The 19,648-nt window shown below is 41.9% G+C and overlaps 1 long non-coding RNA gene across 1 annotated transcript; it reads left to right on the forward strand.

Annotated features, from left to right (window-relative positions):
* Positions 1-19: 19 nt before the first annotated feature.
* LOC109370249 lies at positions 20-10,204 on the forward strand. Its single transcript, XR_004161980.1, has 3 exons — positions 20-1,246; positions 4,863-5,010; positions 5,983-10,204. It is a non-coding gene; the product is annotated as an uncharacterized LOC109370249 (long non-coding RNA).
* The last annotated feature ends 9,444 nt before the right edge of the window (positions 10,205-19,648 follow it).

Here is a 19,648-nt window from a genome sequence, read left to right on the forward strand (position 1 = left end):
TTTTTTTGCACGTGTGTTTTAAGACAAATCTTTTCCAGACCAGCAGTGGTTGAATTATTAAAGCTTTAATCTTTTAAAATCCCTGAATAAGCAGATTTCTATAGGTGTGATGGCTGGACCCACTGGCTTTGCTAAGATTACTAACATGTTTGAAACCAAATCCTTTTGTAAGAGTTTCACTGGACTTAATCTAGGAGCTGGCAGAAGGGATGGATGGCAGGAATTTTGGTTTCCAATCCTTCCAGGTTATGGCTGCTCACAACCCCAGAGGAAGTTGTGGGCAGGAGGAAGAGGGACTCCATGCAGCTGGGATGCCCCAAAGCCAGTTTTTCTCTCGAAAGAAGAAACTCTGCCAAGTCCACATGGCAGACAAGGTGTACCCAGGTGAGTCACATAAAGATGGTAGCAAAAGGATGTATTTCTGGTTTTGGATCTGTGCCTTCAGCCCTCTGCAGTCTACAGTGATCTCTGATCTCTGGGCTTTGGCCAAGTTTTCTGTTGTTTTATGGGACACCATACAGCACCCACCCCTCCATAGTCCAGATGTAATTATGCCCCTCAGAAGTGGCAGGCTCTTCCCTCTGATTTCTATTATATCACTAAAAAGTGTGCACGCTTTCATGTAAGCTTTGTGCAAAGTACAGAGACAAGGATCTGTTGAGTGAGTAACCCATGAGGGGATCTTTTCTTTCAGACTCTGACACTCATGGTAAGAAAACGCAGGACTCTCTTACTAACTCCTCTTTATGAGGTTAGGGTTTTAGGTGGGAATTTTTTCTGGTTGATTTGAAGACACATTGATTCTTATCATAAGACGTAAGACTCTTTGTTGAGTGTTTACTTCCAAGCAAGACTGAATCACAACGATTTGCTGCTTGCATGAATAAAGAAGTGTTTTCATGAGTGGAATTACATTGCCTAAGTTTTAGATCAAATGCCTATGGACCTGGGAGTTTAATTCCTAGGCATGTTGGCCTGATGCTATGTGTAAGGCTAGTGAAATTGGAGGAGAAAGGCTTGGAAAAGGATCAGAAAGGCACAGAGAGAAAGCACACACATGACAGAGGGAGAAGGAAGTAGATGAAAAATAGATTTTGTAAAACAAATCCTGCAGTGTTCAAATGCTCTAGACCAAAAAAAATGGATGTACAGTAACTGGTCAGCCTCATGGTCTTGTTAGTCAAGGGGCTCTGAGAGAGGGCAAGCATCTGTCTTTGAGAAGAAGCTCCAGACAGATCCACATCAGGTAAATATAACGATTTTCCCCACCCTGTAAATTTCATTTCACTGGATAGCTGGGCATTCCTTATGGGTCTGTATTCCAGTACCTCCTATCTCCAATGGTACTTTCTGTAGTTAGCACTATTATCACACTGCATACTCTTCTTATTAATCTAAACCTATTAATGCGTTTCTCATCCATACAAAGCTCTTGACTTCAGTGACTCCTTGTGTTCAGGAAATCCTTACCCTAACCAGATACAACAAAAAGGAATTCTTAAGTTGACCTAGCTTGCTAAAACTCTGTTTTAACCTATTGAGTCTAGCCTTACAGATGCCTAGTATTTAAGGCAATCTTATCCAGTCTACATTAGCTAAGACATCTCTGTAGCTGAATTATTATGTAAAAATTTAGCAAAACAAACTTGCTGATACTTGTTTTGAAAAAAATTCCTGCAATGAAAGGCTTGAATTACTCATAATTATTGACCCTGCAGTGTAAATATTGATGATAGGAAGATTTTAAAATGTACGTTATTAAACTGCTAGAGTGTTTATAGCTATAGAGACATCAGTGGTTTAGCAATTAAGCATGTATTTATGAATTCTCCTAAATAGATATTCTTAATCCAAAAATATGAGTTTTTAGATAATTAAAAAAAGAAAAACACAATATTTTTCAGATCCAGGGCACTAAATTGCCTATGAGCTGTTATAATCTTTAATTTAAAACTATGTAAATATCCCCCACAGAACAACTTCTTTTACAGCCTGTTCCAAAGATGTTTAGTGAGCATAAAGTCTTTCCAATGACTTCAATCAGCTTTGAAAAGACACTCAATCTCCTGTCGACTTTACCGGTTCATGATTAACTGCTCTGGCTCATCTGTACTATCCTTCTGGCCCTTACAGGGAAAGGAGGAGGGTTGAGGAGTGTGATGCCAAGGACTGTAGATTTTCTGTTATTTAACCATGTTACCCTGAAGACACTCAGCTCCTTTCTTTTTCTGTTTTTATAGGTGGTCACTGATGAGGTACTGTGTGAGGGATGAAGAAAATTTTGTTGTTTTTAAGCATACAGTTGCAGTTCGCTCTAGGCAGAAATGGAATCTGGCCCTTGCAGATCATGCTGCAGGTTTCAGAAGTGCAGCAGGAACAAGTCCAGAAAGGCCTGCTGAGCACAGGGCTTGATGACTTGCACCTACAGTGTAGGCCAGGCCACAGAGACATAAAGATTTGCAATAGGTACACTGGGTTATTTAGACAGATAGGAAATGGTACATGGCACCAAGATAAAGGGAAGGACATTTTTGTCCTTTTAGTATTGTGCAATGCTAGTATCTTACTCAACTCTCTGTCTAAAATGCGACAATACATCAAGAATATGAAACCAAACACAATGATGAAGTCCCAGTGGGTATTTTGTCTCTATCCATAGGGAGCCTGATTTCCCAAATCATCTTTGCAGAAAAGGCTCATTTTGTGGTTCGCTATTCTAACTGGTCAGTCACCAAAGGCAGTTAAGAGACTGGTCTGAGTTGTAGAGATAGGCTCAGGCTGAGTCAGAATTTGACAGTTTGAAATTTGGAATAATTTTAAATAGGTTACCTCTTACAAGACTCCTTCCTTACCACCTCAGCTCTCATGTTTGTACTGCTGCAGCTATTTAGATATGTAGGACAAGGCATGAGGAGGTGAACACACATGCAGAGATATCAGGGGATATTGACCACGTGAATTGTGACAGTAGGTGATCTGAGCTAAAATAAGAGCTGCTGTTCTGTTTGGGTTCAGGATTTGAGTAACCTTAACTGAAAGCATAATGTTTACCTAACATCTCTCCCCTTCCCCCTCACTCCTTCAACTCCTACCTTTGGATTTCCACATGATAGTGTAGCCCAGTGAATATTCTCAAGCCTAATTTTAGGCCAGGTAAGTTCAGCTGGGAAATGGAAAGGTGCTTACCCCTACTGCCAGGCCTTTTTGGGGATTTGCCCAACCATCTGCAATTTTTTGGCAGATCTTCTGCTGACATGCAAGAAGACAGCCTGGCAAGAAGTCCAATCCAACTATGTGTTTACCTTTGAACAGATGGTGGGACCTGAATTCTGATGAGCTCTTGTTGGCTCCAGTATGTTCTGACCAGCTCTGAGTGCTGACTCTCACGTTAGTTGCCCCCAGTGCAGGATGAGGGTGCTTAGTGCTCAAGATGGAGGAGGAAAAAGAAGTCTTGCAGTAGTTGTGATCTTTGGTTCTAAGCCAATGAAGTTTGGCTATCTCTGGAAGAGGGGAAGTTTGAATAAATTATCCAAGTCATTGCAGAGATTATTACTCCCTCTGGGTCTTCTCTGGGAAAGGTGATGATGGGAGAGCACGGGAAAGGAAGCAGTTGAAGTCTGGTAGAGCAGAGGCTTGTGCCTAATATTGGGCGGTCCCGACAAAAACATCCCTGTGAAGTGTGTACAGTGAAAGCACCTAGCAATGTTTGTTTTTGTTGGCTGCACATCTGTGGTCCTTAAATGTGGTGGAATATAGTACCAGAGTACAGAAGAAGCATCTGAAGGTTTCTGAGGCTTTCTGATGGCTTTTTGCCCTGTTACCAATGAGGGGCTTTCTGGAGACAGAGTCTGACTGCAAAGTCAGAGAAAGAGGCAGAACTCAAAGTCTGACTATAATCCTAGTGCCTCTTGCAAGCTGCTATCAACAATATTGGGTCAAAAAAGATCTGCATCCCTGTATAACGTTGTACAAAGCGTCTGTACCATATCTGATTTGTTAGGTTCCCCCTCATTTCAGTGAGTACCTAATTTAGATATTCAATGTGGCTTTTATTTTGAACACTGTGAATGCCAGCTTTTCTGTGGCTTGTGAAGGATAAAGCATGTGGGATGAGTGGTCTCTCTGAATTTCCCCTTGGCTCTGTGATAGGGAGGCATGCGAGAGGGGATGCCAGACACCTGCCCCCCACTACACCCAACAAAGGAGATTGGCTTAGGGGAAGTAATGAGTCTGAGAAAGACTGTCCTCTGCTGTCCTCTGCAGTGCATGTACATGGAACCCCATGTACAGTTTTTTGCCCAGATGAGTCACGAGAGTGGAGCTCTCTGTGTGGTCATAGCTTTGGCAGTGTATCACTGCTCCCCTCAGTGTCTCACTCCATCCCTGGGTGGGTTCTGCACGTAGAGCCCAGACAGAGGAATTTCCTTCTTTACACAGTGGGTGTTAATCAACATTTTGGGAAATGCAATTACAGGTTGGCAAGCTGTGGAAACCTCTGGGTTTCCCACACTTGGTCAGCGTGGTCATCATCTATGGCTCAGCTCTTTCATTAGTTGCCAGGTACACTTAACCTCTCACAGTGTCTGCATGGGATTGGGAATGTTTTCTGAATGACTAAGGTGCCAGCTCTGTAGACATACATGTATGCTTAGCAGCAGCCAGCACTAGGATTTTCCTAAGAGAATTAGGAACACAGTTTTTCTGGGAGCCAAATGATGGTGTTTTTTTTGTTTTTGTGTTTTTTTGTTGCTGTTGTTGTTGCTGCTTTTTCTGTTGTTTTGTTTTTTGTTTTTTGTTTTGTTTTTTGTTTTTTGTTTGTTTGTTTTTAATAATAAAAATAATCCCTGCCTTTTTGTTTCTAGCTTTCCAGTTTAGCTTGTTAGACTCCTGGCACTTCTGCTGTACTCTGGTGCATTACTCAGCTTTTGTGCTGCCAGACTGAAATGTCAATGCAAGTAACTGTCAGCCTCCCAGAAGGTGAAATGGAGAGCACCATTCCCCTCTCCCTAGGTAAGTGGTTTCAGGATACATCTCAGCCAGTTACAAGAAAAGTTATGGGATATATTGCCTGAGGTAGTGAGAGGCTTGACTTGCCAATGCACAATCCTCTTCCCAGTTCCCGAGAACACCCTGAGTACTGTGGAAAAAATAAGGTTTTCCCATTATGTGTGCTTTCCTGAGTCATTCTGCTAAATTATATTCCCACTGCCATTTTTTCCGCATTCCTACACAGCTATGCCCTGACTACTATGTTGAGTGAAAAGCTTCGTTATCGAAAGTCATAATTCATCTACCAGCTCTCAGAGGTCACCACTTATTGGACATTTATACGCTGACCTTAAGGCCTTGCCTATACAGAAAGGCTGTACTCATCAAGACTTACCGGTATAATTAGAGTAAAACAATCTCTCCCTTTCCCCCACTCCTCCTTGGTGTGGATGCAGTCACCCAACTGTAAAGATGTTTATACAAGCCTAAGTTACAACCGAGAAAGCAGAATGTGTTTTATCACAACAAGACACTTTTATTTCAGTATAACTGCATCTCCACCAAGCCTGATGCTGATTTAATTAGGGCTAATTTTACACAGAAGTAGTTGCCAGAATCAGCATACTGATATATGAGAGCACATGCATACACAGGGCTACTGTACATGTCCTAAACATATCCCAGTGTGGCACTCCCATCTGTGGCAGCACAGACCTAGCACTGTGGGAGAAGGAAGTCATATTGCTGACTGAAATACACAGAAACTGTTTAGACAAGGCTTATTTTCTGCAATTTCCTACTCTTCTGATGCTGCTCTACACTGTGGTAAGGCAATCCTGACAGGAGCTACAAGCAGCAAGACATGTAAATTTGGTCTAAGATATAAAACACTAAAATTATTCACTGTTTAAATAGAAAGTTCAAGAGAACAAGCTCTCATGAATTAATGCTTCATGGTCTGAAATGCTTTTAGTGTTTCAATTCATTTTGAAGGATTTGGGAGAAAATGGCCCCTGTGTCTGGAAAGAAACCTCATACTGACTTCACCGAAGAAATCTGGATGTCTTCTTCCTGCTTAAAAGGAGCAAATAAGGATGAATGCAGATGAAGTGGCCAGCAAAACTTCAAGCCAAGTCAGTTACAACATATCTGCAACCACAAGCCAATTAGACCTGCCCTGGGGGTTTAATACAGTGTGCGAGACAATGTCATTATCTAAAAGTCTGAAGTGCTTTCTAGCCCATGCAAAAAAATAAAATAAATAAAATAAATAAAATAAAATAGAAATTAACTGAAAACAAGGTAAATAATAAACATGTTATGCAATATATTTTTGAGTATGTAATATTCATTTCTCCAGGGTACCTCAAATCCAGGATGAGACAAGACTGTATTCAAACTCAGCTGACAGTAAAGCGTTTCTCAGAGGAACGGGAATGCTTGGCAGAGCTTCTGGTTGTGAGCAGCTGTGCCCTGCCCCACTGAAACAGATGCTGGTCCTGAAGTCTGAACCAGCTGCCCCTACAAGTCAGAGCAGCCATAGGCTTGCTATGCCAGCTTACTTATCAGCTGGGGAAGTCCCATATGACCCATAGAAAGGCAAGGCCTAGCATTGTCTGGGTGTGCTTTGCTTTGTTTTTGTTTTCTTATTCCTGATGTGCTCTTCCATGAGGAGGATGGGTTGAGAAAATTTGACTTTAATCTGGCATTACAGTTGGATGTGGAAGGTGCTTCAACTCTACTCTGGTGGTACAAACGAATTTCAGTGGACGCAAGTGATTTGTCTGGCAAAAGTAATTTTTAGCAAATTCTTTGGTTTTCCAAAAACAATATCAAAACCCAGGCTGAAGTAATAATCATATTTTTTTTCTTCTGTTGTCTGTATATGTAATGAGACTATGCAGCTAAGAAATGTAGCCTGTTCTGTACCATATGCCCTCAGTTCCTTATGCCCTGCAGTGTAGTAGGTCAGTACAATTTTTAGACAAGATTAAAATGCCGTTAGCTTTCCTCCTACAACCTACAGTCAGGGATAAGAATTTTTTTTCTCTTCCCACACACCTACCAAACCTGTGGGCATCATCCAATCATCAGAAAATCAACGCACTTCTACCTTTGACTTCACTAGAAGCCAGAATTCATCAACATGCCTGGAAGTTTCATATTTTACACCAATTCACTAGACTTGAAATAAACCAAAGCACAGGTGATATACGGAAGTTTCACACATGTCCTGCCCATGTCAGTCAACCTTCCCTGCTGTAAAAGCACACTGCAAAAAGAAACCATGAGATAGCTTATACTCTGAGAGAGGACAGGACAAAATACAGAACAAGAAGGGCAGCAGGCAGCAATGTAGGGTATTAGGAGAAGACGAGCAGGCCTGGAAAGTCTGGGATCAGAGGGATGGTGGGATTAGAGAGCAGGCTATGCCACGCACCTTTGTTTGTGTTACCTGCTTAAGAATACGACCTCTGCCTATCCAAATTGCAGGATTTTACTTTTCACAACAAACCTCGAGTTGTACAAGTGATTTCTTATACAGCACACTGAGCAACACCTAATCATTTTCCCTCACACAAGGCAGTTAATGATTGTTTAATGTGTCTGGAGCAATGATGTCCCACGTTTGGCTTGCAGGTCTCTGAGGCTATCCAGGAAGTTTAATTGTGCAGTATTCAGCAGCTGAGCTTTCCATTAAATTAATGTTGGCATCCTTTTTGTATTCCCATTTCTTTTTATGTCCAAGAATTCTTTGGAAAATAAACAGCATCTGATTTTGCAGATTAAAGCAAAACCTCACAATCATTATTTCACATCACATTTTCTCATGGATGAATAGAAAGGGAAACCTCCTTTGGCCTCTGATAAAGAGAAGACATATCCCAGGGTTGACATCCTATGTAGAAAGATATTTCCCTATGGAATTGCATGTTTCTGTACCAAAAAAAAAACAATAGTGAGCAACACTTCTTGCTGGGTGGCAGAAGGGGCCCAGCAGCATTCAGTTGTACACTGGGAGGAGAAAAAAGGCAGAGAAACCAGTGATGAGGTAATGAGGGTTTCCATGCAGACCTCCTCAGACAGAGCACAGAGCTGTTGGCGGTGTCCGTCTCTTCTTGGTGATCCCTCTCAGTCCCAGGTTACACTGAAGTGATTTGCGGCACTTTTGCTGTGCCAAATTGCTTTAACTGCAATTTGGACATCATATACTCTTGCTGTTATTTGAATTTCATCCTAAACAAATGAAATCAGGTAATTGACCTGATAATTGTCACCGGAGCAGCTGTGGGCAGGGGTAGCACTGCTTTGGGATGCTTTGACTTTTTTGTGTGTACAAGTCCATTAGTCAGAAACATTATTGGCGGTGTTTGTTATTCTCATTTTGAAATTTCACATTGAGTTTTGAAGATAACATAATGCAGAAAAATGCTTTTAATGATCAATCTACAAGAGAGAAGGAACTGCTCTTCAGAAGATCAGAGTGGATAATGCAAATGCTCTCAGCACTCTCAGACAAATTAGGGAGAGGCCAGATGAGAGCTGAAAGAACAATAAGAAATTTAAAATTGAAAAATATGGTATGTTAGGAAAGATTAAAGGAGGTAGGGGAGGGGACTTAGTCAAGGGCAAAGCTTTGTGAAGGATACGTAAGATCTGAATGTTTAGAAGCAGCCATAGGGTGGCAATCAATTTTCTTCAAGTCCATCTAGGGAAGTGCAAACGTGCTCATATCTAAACAATCTACAGCAAAGATGATATACCCCACTTACAAGCAAAATCTTTTGTTATTTTTGTTTCTCTTTTTTAAAAAAGCAGGTCACTGAAGTGGTAGAACAGGTTGTATATAAAAATCATGAAACTTCTCAAAATGTTTTCAAGACTCAGCTAAATAATCTTTTGCCAGAGATGTCTTGTTAAATTTAACCTTGTCTCAGTACAGGGGTTTGGACTAGATGAACTTAAGCTGCATAAATATTGACAAAAAGCAAGTGATTGCCTCTCTGTTTTAATAACCCATCCTGTGCAGAATGACCCAGGAACTACAGGAACCCAATACAACTGAAAACAGACACTTGTTTGTGAACAACTGGACCAAAAAGAGTGGTTTGATAGAGTTTTTAAAGGAAATTAGCAGTAGGCTGCCAGAACTACTCTTTATGTCTTTATTTTCAAGAATAGGTTCTTAGGAGGACTAAAGAGAAGTTGTTTGAGCAGTCAGGGATCAGGCCAGGAAAGCTAAAATCCAGATGGAATTAAATCTAGCCAGGGACATAAAGGGGAACAAGGAGAAATTCTAAGGTATATCAGTGATAAAAGGAAGGCCAGGGAAGATGTGGGCCTTTTCCAGAAGGAAACTGGGGACACGGTCACAAGAGATAGGAAGAAAGCTGAGGTGCTCAATGACTTTTCTGCCTCAGTCTTCACCGGCAAGGGCTCTAGCCACACTGCCCAAGCTGCAGAAAGCAAAGGTAAGAACTGGGAGAAGAAAGATCTGCCTGCTGTAAGTGAAGATCAGATTCGAGACCATCTAAAGAACCTGAAGGTGCACAAGTTCATGGGACCCAGTGAGATTCATCCAGGGTTCTGAGGGAACTGGCAGATGAAGCTGCCAAGCTGCTATCCAATCATATTTAAAAGGTCGTGGCAGTCTGATGAAGTTCCCACTGACTAGAAAGGGGGAAACATAACCTCAATTCTCAAGAAAGCAAAAAGAGAAGATCCAGGAAACTACAGATCAGTCAGTCTCACCTCTGTGCCTGGCAAGATCATGGAGCATGGATCCTCCTGAAGGCCCTACTAAAACACATGAAAAATAAGGATGAAATGATAGATGGTAATCAACATGGCTTCACCAAGAGCAATTTGTGATTGACAAAGTTCGTGATCTTTTATGATGGAGTTACAATGTCAGTGGATAAAAGAAGAGCAAGTGATGTCATCTACCTGGACTTGTGCAAAGCATTTGACACTGTCCCACACGACATGCTAGTAGCTAAATTGGAGAAAAATTGATCTGATGGATGGGCCACTTCCTGGATAAGGAATTGGCTGGATGGTTGCATTCAGAGAGCTGTGGTAAACAGCTCAGTGTCCAAATGGAGACCTGTGATGAGTGATGTTCCTCAGGGATTGGTGCTGGGACCAGATTTAACATCTTTGTAGGTGACATGGACAGTGGAATCAAGTGCACTCTCAGTAAGTTTACAGATGACAACAAGCTGAGTGGTGCAGTTGACACACTAGAGGGAAGGAATGCCATCCAGAGGGACCTGGACAGACTTGAGAGATGGAGCTATGCCAACCTCCTGAAGTTCAACAAGGCTAAGTGCAAGGTCTTGCTCCTGGATTGGGGCAATCCTGAACACAAATACAGGCTGAGAGTAGAATGAATTGAAAGCAGCCCTGTGGAGAAAGATTTAGGGGTGCTGGTTGATGAAAGACTCAATATGAGCTGGCAATGTGTGCTTGCAGCTCAGAAAACCAACCGTATCCCGGGTTGCATCAAGAGGATCGTGGCCAGCTGTTCACGGGAGGTGATTCTGCACCTCTACTCTGTTCTCTTGAGACTCCATCTGGAGTACTATGTACAGTTCTGGGGCCCTCAACACAAGAAGTATATTGAGCTGTTCAAGCGGGTCCAGAGTTGGGCCACGAAGATGATCAAAGGACTGGAGCACCTTCCTTGCAAGGACAGGCTGAGAGATTTGGTGCTCTGCAGCCTGCAGAAAGGAAAGCTCTGTGGGGACCATATCTATTATTATTATGCCTTCGAGTACATGAAGAGGGCCTACAGGAAAGCTGAGGAGAGACCTTGTGTAAGGGCATGTAGCAACAGGACGAGAGGAAATGACTTTAAACTGGAAGAGGGTGTATTTATACTAAACATTAGGAAGAAATTCTTTACTGTGAGGGTGGTGAGACACTGAATCTCATTGCCCAGAGAGATTGTGGATGCCCCCTCCCTGGAGGCATTCAAGACCAGACTGGATGGGTTTTGAACAACCTACTCTAGTGGAAGGAGTCTCAGCCTATAGCAAGGGGATTGGAACTAAATCATCTTAAAGGTCCCTTCCAACCCAAATCATTCTATGATTCCAGGCAACCGTGGAGGCCTTTGCTAATTGAGTTATTGAGCAAGATATAGTTTGCTGACAGGTATAGGGACATCTCAGTTTCTCTTTCCTGGGGTGTTCCCCTGTACTGGGGAAACAAGATGAATTTTTACCCCTCACTAAAAGCCAGATGAGCATCCTTCTCTGCAGACTTCCTGTCCTTTGCCAAGATGCTTGGTTTTGATCCTTATGAATCATCAGAGCAGCATTCACATCCTCCTTGTTGATTCAGGGATCCTGGAAAGAGTCTAGGAAAAGAACAACATATATAAGTAGTGACTTAGCAAACATGAAGCAAGATAGAAAGACATGGATCATTCACTGGGGTGGAGAAATAACAAATTCCAGGTATAAGAGATGCCCTTAGGAAGCAGTTCATGCCAAGTCTAGTAGGAGGTCCAGATGAGGAGCAATGTGTTTTTATCTCTGTGCTTGCAATTTCTCTGTGGATGCTGTCCCTTCCCTCCTGCTGTCTAGTTCCCCAGGCCTTGGTGCATAGGGAAGTTACTCCTGCCTTAAGCCCTGTCCCTGTGTGTGTTTCCAGTGCTTGGCTTAGCATGGAGGGTGAGGAAGTCCTCCCCCACAACAACTCATGCTCATGGGGGCCTGTGAGAGCTGCCAGAGGATTTGGTATGAGGGAAATTCACTCCATTTTGTTGGCAGCAAAATATCTTTTTTTCTGAAAAAAAATGTCCTTGAGAAAGAGTCTAATTTATAGTTAATAGCTGGAAGGTTTTGTGAGAACTTAGCGAGGGCAGAAAGCACTGGAGTCTTATGGTCTGGGATATAATAAAGGAGGATGGTTTACATGAATACTCTGGGGTATTATTTTGTGCTGTGCATGGTTTTTTTCTGAGATTGGTCTCTTCCTTCAGTACTCAGCATGTGCTGTACAGAAGCAAGACAAGACAAGGCTAACCACGTAGGTCATGACTTCGAGCATGTGGGAAGCCGCTCTCCAAGTATAAAAGTTAAGGTAAATATCTGGTGTTGATAAACACATTGTGCATACTTAAGGCCACCAGTGTTCCTTGGGTGCCCTTTGTTAGTGTAAATAAGCTTCATCTTGGTTTGTGGCAAACCTCAAATATTTGACTTCAGTCTCATCATGGTTGAGCAGGCAGTATACAGCTATTCATCTGTTCCTGTGCATGATTTTTAACACTGTAACTTATCACATTAAATTGCTCTTGACAACGAAACCCTAAGCTTTTCCAAAAAAACAATAACAAAGGGCTAGAGGATCCTCTTCTTGTTCAGTTTAAAATTACTTTGCTAAATATCCAGGTGCTGTCCATTCTCCCATTCCAACGAAAATATTAACTCCACTGCATCAGCTTTATTAGCTTGGTGACACTGGGAAATCTGAAATCTACCATTTCAGATACCATAGGGGTGCCTTTGCCCAGGCTAACAGGAAGAAGTGGCTGTATGTGAGTGGAGATACCTGTGACAACCCACTGTTAAGGTAATGTGACTTCATATCTCTGCAAAGCCCAGCACAGCCTCTTGAGGTGTATGTTCTGATCACCATCCTCCAACTTTTGAGAATACAGGGAAGAGCTAGAGTATGGGGGGAACTACACCTTTGGAAAAGTCTGCTCAGTGCCAGATGGATCCCAAATTCCTTGCCCCTGTGTGCCTTGAATTGTGCAAAATAGGTGGCTGAGTTGCTGGAAAATACTCAGGCAGATAGAGACGGGCGTTCGTTGTCTCTATCACTCATAGCAATAAGCACAAAGAAAAGAGAAGTTTTAGGACAGTTTCAGCCTGATAACTCCAGCTTCAGAGTGCTCTTTGGGCAAACTGTTCCAGTGTTCATGTTTGTAAGGTAGAGCAATCTAGAAAAGTATTTTGTGTATGTGGCCTCCATATCTATGCTTCAGGGGACACGAAGAGCTTCATTCCTATAGAGGTTTCTGAGACTTATCTGGCATTGTAACTGTGTAAATTCCAAATTCCTCCCTGTTGATACTTACACAGAACCTGGAATTGTAGTCAGGAATTCCTACTCAACAGGCCATAGAGTAGGGCCTTGTGGGAATGCCTGGGTCCCAGTCCTTCAGCCCATTTGAGAGCCAAGCTTTGTCACTTCAGTGATGTGCCAGCTTCAGCTCTGAGGTGAAAACTTCCTCTCTGGAAGTACCTCTTTTTGGCAGAAAATACTTAAACATGTATTGTTTTTCAGAAAAAGTGAGAGTGATGGTGTACCCTGACAATGAGAATTTCCAGTAGAATGTTTTAAACTAAACCGTTGTTCCATTGAGTGCAGTGACTCAGAGGACACTGTTTTAAAAGAGGCAGCAATTGTCTCAGTAACACGAAACTACACCCTTTAACTGGACAGGAGTTGCCAGTTTTGCTGATTTCCTACCATGTATTAACGTTTTTGGCAACATGCTTATGATGAAGCTGAGTTTGTATTTCTCTGTGCAAAAATTTCTTGTTTGCTCTTTGTTTGAAGCCACACAGACATATCTTTCTGCCAGCATGGTCTTTGCTTTATTTCTAACTCCCTGTTTTCCTCTTCTCTGGCCACTTTCAGCAATTTTTCCTTGCTAGCAGTCACCCGTTCATAAATCCCATTGATCTGAAGTGTCTGGGGGTGGTGGGGGTGGCAGTGGGTTGCAGGCAGTGGGGACTGTTCCTGTCAGTGCTTGGCTGGGGCAGGTTATTTCCGAGCTCTAGTTTCTCCCCACCCACGCGAACAGGACATACTGCTCTGGCTTGATTTCCCAGAATGAGCTTGGCCAGGAAAATGCAGAAGCCCTGTCTCTGGCTTCAGGTTTTGGCAAAGTCTCCTCTCAGGATCATGTCGGTAATGGCAGCATGGTGTAGTAGGTAGGCTGGATGCTAACTCGAGCGAACAGCTGGCACCAAGAGAGCATCTGTACTTTTCAAAGAGAGGAAAAATACAAGCTCTTCTTTCAGCTGGCTGAGGCTAAAATGCCAGGTCTGTCTTCTTCCCTGCTCTGTTGGCCTTATGTTGAGAATTATGTCCTTAGCTATGCCCCATACACTCCTGCTCCCTGTTTCCCAATGAGCATCTTGCAGCTGGGAGGGCTGAACAGCTGCAGCTCCTTTGGAAATGCTCTTCTCCCTTCCTTCTTGGCAGTTCTCGTAGTTTCTGAGGAATTGGTTGCAATAGTGCTGAAAGTCTAAGAGTTACCAAGGATGATAAATTCTGATCATACTGAATAGTTTGTCAAGGACATAGTAAAGGTTGCAAACTTCTCAGTGAACTTATACAATTATTATTATGTGACCTGATGCTTTGTTTCTCTGAGTGAAGCAGACAACCCTTGCCTTGCTGTCAGTATTAAACTTGATGGATCCGTGGTTACCTACAGAATCTGGATACTGAGCCAGAGCACAGAGTGGTCCTTAATTTTAAGAAAAAAAATTTTTAAGTTTAGAGCACAGCAAGAGGCACTGAAATTGAAGTTTCTGGAGATGCTACAGCTGTGCAGGCCCTACTCCTCTAGAGGGATGAAGTTTGCTCTTCTGGGATGTGCTTAACTAACTGACTAAACAGCAACATGGTCCTCAGCAGAGATATGGCTTACTAGAGAAGGCAAAGTCCTAAAACAGGCAAGACAGAAAGGAATCTACAGGTGAATCTTGGATAGATATTTTGCTAGGTTGGGACTACCTGTGGAGTTACCAGCACACTCACATCTATATCCATGTGGAAGACAGAAATCTAGACCTGTAGGAGAAAATGTAATGAAAAAGTTGAGGGAAGGAAGGGCAGTAATCAATCTCTTTCTAAATTTCAGGATGTTGTATTCAATTTGAAGAAAACAGTAATAAAATCTGAGCTACTGTGAGTAAGACCGAAAGTTAGTTTTGCCTGGGTCTTAATAGTGACTAATAGCAGTCACAAAAGAAAAGAAACAAGTATTCAGTGCATTGCCAACAAGTGTACATCCTTCCAGTTTTCAGCGATGTCTGAAGTTTCTTGTTTTTTTAAATTTTTGAGCCAGAAGTTATATCTGAATCTTGGTGAGAAATACTATTTTATGAAGGTTTTTCTCCTAAATTTTCTGGTTTGAAATTCTGATATCAATCACAGGGTCACACAATTGTAGGGGTTTAAAGGGATCTCTGGAGACCATTGAGCCCAACCTCCTGCTAAAGCAGGTTCCCTACAGCAGGTCGCACAAGAAAGCATCTAGGTGGGTTTTGAATATCTCCAGAGAAAGAGACTTCACAGCCTCTCTGGGCAGTCTGTTCCAGTGCTCTGGCATCCTCACTGGTATATAATATAATTTCTATATCTGCAGTGGGGGAAAGTTTTATGTTCTCTTTTATAAGTTAACCTGACACATGTAGAGATGAACACACAAAGATTACAAGTCATTCAAATTAGTAATCTATTCCAAAAGATGCCATTCACTTTCTCTTGCTGCCAGTCTCTGAGGCCAGATGTTAGAACAGGGAGAACTTAGAGAACTGAAATAAAAAACTAGCCCTTCTTTCCTATTTTTTTCTATAAACAATTTAATCAGCATTAACTTTTGAACTTTTAAAGAGATGCTACTTTGAAGTTCAGTTTGCAGAGTAGTATTGTGATGCTACTGTTAAGCTTAGGGTGGAGCAAATAAGCAAGCATTCACGTTTTAGCTCAGAAAAGTTGATATAATTAAGGCATGTTTATCTTAGTACATCTTTCGGTGTCTTTTTATCGTATCAGATGCAAATACTATGATAGGCCTCCTTTTTATTTGATTGTCTCTCCTCGTAGAATATTATTTATGTTGCAAACAATTTTATCTGTCTAATTAGCTGTGTAGACACATATCAGTGAATGAAGAAGATCAGGAGGTCCACAGAACACTAGGCCATTCTTACGTACTGTAGGGTGGTAAGAGTGGTAAGAAAATTATTATAAAGTGGAAAGAATCTGGATATTAGCTGTACCGTTCTGCCAGACTGTTTCCTGATAAACACTTTGACAGTGCACAATAGACTGTACAAGTTAAAACACCTTTGGTTTTGTAATTGCCTCATAGAAGAAGGCTATGCCAAAATTGACAGTTGGCAATTTGGAGGAGGCAGTGCTTTGCTTCCAGCAGCATGCATGGGTCAGCAATCCATGCTGAGGGAAGAGATGAGAGAAAAAGGACGTGTGCAGTGTCATTGCCCCAGATTACCTTCTTGGTGCAGCAATCAAGTTTCAGTTTTCAGAGATGGAAAACACACTGTGCATTTTATTTCAGTAGTCACTGAGGTATCTAGATACTATTTATCATCAAACTCATACTAAGGTGCTAAAAGTTGCATATTTTAATTTTTCTGAGGACATCTGCAATTCTACTTGTTTATAAACCTTTCCAGATTGCCTGCCCTGGATTTGCTGTGGGGGTAACATATTGGCTTGATGTGCACTCTAGTTTTATCCTACTCAAATCAAGGCCATGCCAGGGGGGTGGTAAGCCTTCATAGCAGCTGTCCATCACTGGTTTGATGGCAGCAGTGGGAGTGGCACTTTGTGTGCCCCTTGAGGAACTGGGCAAAGAGAGCTTAAAATGCAACCACTAAGATGTATCAAGTCTCTGTGGTTAGACCTCAGGTACCCTCTGCTTCACCCACTGCAGTGAGGCACCGCAGTGTCTGTCATCCTGCACATGTAACCACTTCACAGGGTAAGCCCAGTGAGGAAAACCACAGGCTGAATGAAGACAAACTGTCATTTCAGGATTCACACGGGAATATAACTTATCCTCTGTGTTATACCAACTCAGTAATTATGTCTGTCAGTTGGTTGATATTTTACATAGATACCGGCTGACTCAAGCAACTGGAGAGCAGCTCTTCAGTGTGCAATATGTTTATAAACAAAGCATTCTCCTAAGCGTGAATAATCTTTACTGTGGCACCAACAAAATATTTTTCCAATTAAAGATGCCCCTAACTAGGTAAGTAGTTAAATTGGTGCTCTAAATCTTCTGCCAGTCTTAGAGCTGGCATCACACTGCAGCTTCTGGATTTTCTGCATAGAAGTGCCTTGGTGCAAGAAAACACATTAGTCGAGTTCAATCTTCAGGGAGCAAGGTTTCCTGAATGAGAATGGTCCTGCTGAGAATTCCTCAATTCATGCATGTGGTTCAATTCCTTTGAACACTAGGACTTCAATGGGATTTGAATTGTACACATCTCACACACAGTATTTGGAAGGAGAGATAAGGTCCAAAGCAGTGGGATCAGGGCCTACATGCTCCTTCTTCCAATAGAAGGAATTTCTGCAATTGAGGTAAGACTGGATCCAGACTGCTCTATATCTTCAACACGGAGTGAGCATATGTTTGTATTGCTTCCTGGGTAGAGGAGAGGCTATGAGAAATAGTGTGAGGATGGCTCAACAGTGAACCCTGAAACCGAATCCTCTGTGTTGCTTTCACAGTGAGGATGCACAATAGCGAGGGAATTTCCTGAAGGTTAGCAATGTACAGGAAGGAGATGATGGAACACTACATGCATCAATCTTTTCACAGAAGTGGTAATTCCTCTTACTAAGTGAATATAAAACAAAGTGTCTGTGCTGCTTCTGTCAAACTAAAACAGGCAAAAAGCCTGCTCATATGACATTGCTGAGCATTAGTCAACCAGCTCGTTGCTCCTGAGGAAGCTGCCATACATTATACTTGAGACAGCAGCCAGACAGATATCATAGAATCACAGAATCCTTAGAGTCAGAAGGGACTCTTGAAGGTCATCTAATCCACCCCCCCTGCAATAAACTGGGATACCTACAGCTAGATCAGGTCACTCAGAATCTCATACAGACTGACCTTGAGGTGGATGAGGCATCAACCACCTCTCTAATCAACCTGTTCCAATGCCTCACTATCCTCATTGTAAAAGACTTTTTCATTATATCCAACCTAAATCTCCCCTCTTTCATTTTGAAACCATTTCCCCTTGTCCTATCACCACAGACCTTGCTAAAGAGTCTGTCCTCTTTTTTCTTTTAGCTCCCTTTTTTGTAGCTTCCATTGCCTTAGGGAGAAATAATGCATACAGCAGAGTTTCTCTGCTGCTCACAGTTGTATACTTAGCTCAGCAACGGCACAGTTTGCCCTGCTCAGTCTAGAGCAATGCCTCTAGATGTCCCAGCTGGAGTGTGTTTCATCTGATCTCAGATGCTGGACAGCCGAAATCTGAGTTTGTTGTCCAAACTGCCTTTATAGTGAGTGGTAAGAAAGTGGCCCTTTATAGCAAACTGTCCATCTCATTCAAGGATCTATTACAAGCATGAGAAGAGTTGTGCCCTGTAGGAAACTGTCTCAGTGCTCTAGCAGGATTCTGTGCACTATGCACATTGCCACTGAACCATTCATTGAATTGATAACTTCTAGTGTACATATCTAAACAAAAATCCTGGTTTGTGAAGAAAAATCACACCTTCTCTGACTAAAGATTTGTCCATTGAAAATACCTCCATGGAGAATCTTTTCAGATTTCACTGATACTGACATTCTTAATGCTTTACCTAAAATAATTATAAATGTTCTTAGACATGCATCATAGTTCCCAGATGAGTTTAGCTGAATTTGTTGTGTGAGAATTACTGGAATTAATCAGGTCTAAACTTTGTCAACAGTATGTCATAGTTTGGTTGACACTGCACCATCATGATAGCTTTCAAATCTTGGCACTATACTGAAAAGGTTTAAAACTCTTTCCAAATTTGTTTCCTTTAAAAAATAAAGAGAATGAAGTTAAAGAAATCCCTGTCCTTAGGATTTTGATGCTCTGTTAAATTACAAAATCAAATGCACTAAGTTCAGTGACCTCCAAAATTGCATATCTTCAACAACATCAAGTTATTGCACCAGGTGCGGTATGAACTACCCTTGTTTTTCTTGCTAACAGACGAATTGTGTCATCTAAGAACTGCCCTCAGTTAACGACACATCCAATTACATCACCTCTGGGAAACATTGCACTACTTGGCTTCCCAGCCCTTTCCAGAAAACCAGAGGAAGCTTGACAGCTATTCCACATCCTTACAAAAAATGTGTTGTCTCTTTTTCTAGCTTTTGCAGAAAGAAAGTGGGCTTTGTGTAGCTCAGATGCTGGAGGAATTCACTTGCAAAGCCAGACTGAGAAACAGCAATATCATTCTTTTTATTATGTTGAAGCTACTGTTCTTCCCACTAACCCCTTCTCAGCCCCCATCATGTAATTGTGGACTCCCCTATGGTAACAGCAGATACATCTTTCCTGAGGGTAGATTTCTCTCGAGCTAGAAGCATCTATCAGTCTCTACACATGGGTATCTTACCCATGAACAGCAGAAAAGGGAAGCCCCTTGCATCAGAGAGAGCTTTTGAGCTTTTGTTTAATGTCCTAACACTTCTAAAAATTAATTCCTTTCCTGGATATCTGTTGCATGTAGAAGTCTGTCTGAACCCTGAACATAAGAAAATAAGTACTCTACTTTTGTTGCTATATTCAATATTGATAATAAATGTAACAGAAAAGAAATTTGAGAACTGTTTTTCTATACAGTCATTGTGAGTCACTCTGATTTGACT

Source organism: Meleagris gallopavo, chromosome 1 (assembly GCF_000146605.3).
Source record: "Meleagris gallopavo isolate NT-WF06-2002-E0010 breed Aviagen turkey brand Nicholas breeding stock chromosome 1, Turkey_5.1, whole genome shotgun sequence".
In the NCBI taxonomy this organism is placed as follows: domain Eukaryota; kingdom Metazoa; phylum Chordata; class Aves; order Galliformes; family Phasianidae; genus Meleagris; species Meleagris gallopavo.